The sequence below is a fragment of the Gekko japonicus genome, unplaced genomic scaffold (genome assembly GCF_001447785.1).
Source record: "Gekko japonicus isolate JY-2015 unplaced genomic scaffold, Gekko_japonicus_V1.1 scaffold93, whole genome shotgun sequence".
NCBI classification, from domain to species: domain Eukaryota; kingdom Metazoa; phylum Chordata; class Lepidosauria; order Squamata; family Gekkonidae; genus Gekko; species Gekko japonicus.
In genome coordinates, this window is record NW_015160838.1 from 495,297 (window position 1) to 498,490 (window position 3,194).

Genomic DNA, 3,194 nt, shown 5'->3' on the forward strand with positions numbered 1-3,194 from the left:
TAACTGATGCAAGGAGGCTTTGACAACCCCTCCTTCCCTTTCTCTCCCTCAGAGACAAGATTTTCCGTTTCTATTTGCCTTTCTGACTGAGCAGCCCTAATGGTCTGTTCTTTCCTGAAGAACTCTGGCTGTTCCACCCTGTCTCAATATGATAGTTTACTGCTGGCTCAGCCCAGGATCTTGAGGGAGCAGTTGGGATTGTCCTTTAACTTAAACCACTGAAAATGGCACTTGAGATATTTTGAAATTCAAAATTAACAAAATATTTTATTCAACATAGAGAGGAAAGGTCTGATGAAATCAGGGGCTGAAATTTCTGAGGTAACTCAATATAGATGACTCAGAGGTAAAACCAGTACATGCATAGACTTTAGTTCTTATGTTTCAGGCTAGTGAGAGTTTCTTAAGCTATTCATAGTTACTTAAAATCTTTCTGTTGGGAGGCTTTTGTTCCAGTGTTTTCCCTAACACTCCATTAAACTTTCTTGGTGTATTCTCTGTTTCTTTTGCTTTCCAGAAGGCTGGTAGACTCTTTCCAGTATGTATGGTATGGATCCACAAGGGTTAAGCTGACACTAAATATTATGAAAATACAAAATTTATTCAGGTGTACACATTTTAAAACTTAGACTCATTAAAAATATACCATTCAGACATTAAAAACTTCTCAACATTCATACATAGATGGGTTAGTGCTGTGCAACTGAACCAAACGCGTTTCGGCCCCCCAAAGGGCCTTCTTCAGTTGTCACAATTCCAATTACAAGTTTGACATACATTCAAAAAAATTTTTAACATAAGATTATTATTATTATTATATATAAGATAGGCCTCCGGTCTAGCCAATTAAAGTCCACCAATAATTCTGGTAGCACAAACTTGCGTGAGTTGAATGTATGTCACTCCATCCTGTACAAATTCTTTCCAGTACCCAAACCCCTTCTCTTGAAACACCAGTACTCATCTTGAGGTTTTAACTGACTCTTAAGGTTTCTACAGGCAGTTTCTAACCACACCAGACCAGGGATCTCTGCACTCTTCAGAGCTAACTCTCTGACTGGGTAGGGAATCTGTCCCTTTTCCTTGGCCCGAATGGGAGTCTTCACCTATGTCCTGAACTTCCTTGCCAACTTTCCCCCAGTTCTCCTGTTTGTGTTAAACTGCTCTCAAGCTAAGGCTGAATTCTGAAACTGTCAGTACTTGACTCTTCTCACCTAGGGCTGAAATCAGACTCAGTCAAGGCAGAAATCTGACCTACTCTCTCCTCAACATGCAGCTCTCAAGTCTTTCTCTGCTCACTGGTGCTAACCAATCAGATCTCTTGGAGCCACCCCTCAAGGCTCTTTGCTTTTGTGAATAATTAACCCTTCACAGTCCTTCAGCTGTTTGCAAAGCACTTCTAAGTTTTTAAAACGTGCAGTCTATCACAGAGGCCTATGGATGCACCATCAAGTTTGGCCAAAGTACAGATTATTGATACCAGGTTAGTTGAAAGCAAAGTGGCTAAGTAGGCCCATCACGCTTTTCAAGAAGCTACTGTCTTAGAAAGTTCAGCAAAACCTAGTCACGTTTTTTCTTTTTTTTTGTAATGTGTTTGCATTCAGTGACACACTCTGCAGGCATGCTGTTTTAATAGATTTCACTGCTCCATTTACGGTAACTTTCCACCTTGCTTCTGTGACTGAGAGGCTGGATTTTGACCTTCAGATCTGAAAGCATTCTGATAAGGAATGGGCAGTAAAACCTAACAAGCTGGTAAATGCTAATTAAAATTAATTAAAAACAGTTCTCCCCAGTAGCAAGTGGAACAAAACTGAATCTTGTCACATGAAAAAAATGGAATGGTTGACTCTCCAAATGGTAACCCCTTTCTGGCATTTTTAAAATAAAACAGAAGTATTAAGATCTCAAAAGTAAATAAAATCAGTGTGGGCTGTAACTTTTATAGGTTCTTAAGTAGAAGTTGGGAGAGACCATCTAAGGCCTTAGAGAACTGTTGCTTGTTGGTGTTGACAATACTAAGCTAGATGACTCCACGATTGTACTTTATTGGGCAGTCAAGCATGTAATAGCCAAACTTTGCATCTGCTAAAATTTATTAGCCATATTTCTTAAAGAAATATACATATTTGTAATATTATTTGTCACTGATTAAAAATGGGTCATGGTCAATGAAATTTTATCTTTGAGAAAAAAAGGTAACGATAGAGGTAGCTTATGGAGATTTTTTAGTGTGTGTGATGCAGCAGTTCAATGAGCCAGATGCCAGCCTGGTTTGGTTTGACTTCATCTATGGCTGCCAGTTTCCAGTAGGCTTTGCCTTTGAAGTTATTAATTAGATTTGCTGTCCACCCACAACAGTGATAACTGACATTTTAAATTTAAACATTTGTTTTTATGACTTAGGATATACATGGATATGTAAGTGTAGAGAAGAAATCAATGTCGAAGCGAAAGTTTAGTTAATTATACTAATGAGGTACTACATAGTTACAAAGTTTTAAGGCTGACAATGAAGAAATGGACATTGTTAAAAATTTTATATTCCTTGGCTCAATCATCAACCAAAAGGTAGACTGCAACCAAGAAATTAGAAGAAGAATGAGACTGGGAAGAGAAGTCATGAAGGAACTAGGGGAAAAAATCCTTAAGTATAAGGAAGTCTCGCTGGATATCAAGATCAAGATAATTCATACTATGGTGTTTCCCATAATGGATGTGAATGTCAGACAGTGAAGAAAGCTGAAAGGAAGAAAATGGAAGATTTGTATTCACTTACCGTGAAGCTTCCTTCTCGGTGGTCCAGAGTGGGGCAGTCCTTGACTCCTTACTCCTAGGAAAGCACCTCCCCCTTCCATAGGCAAGGTCAGCAAACTTTGATCCCAGAGGGGAGGGGCTTATCCTCTGATCCCCAGTCATACCGAAAGCCACCTCCGAGCTGCTGTAAATTCACTTAAAAAATAACTCCTTCCCCCTCAGACAACTGGGGAATACCATCACAGCCATGGGCTTAAACAAATACAAATCTGTATTTTAACCATTAGAGCAAACAAACAGCAACAGTCCACCACATCACGTAATCAGTTAGACCATATTCATGAACAGCTGAACCACTGCACAACGTAAAGGACCGGAAGTCGTGACTATCAAGAGAGGGTGGGTAGGACTGCCCCACTCTGGACCACCGAGAAGGA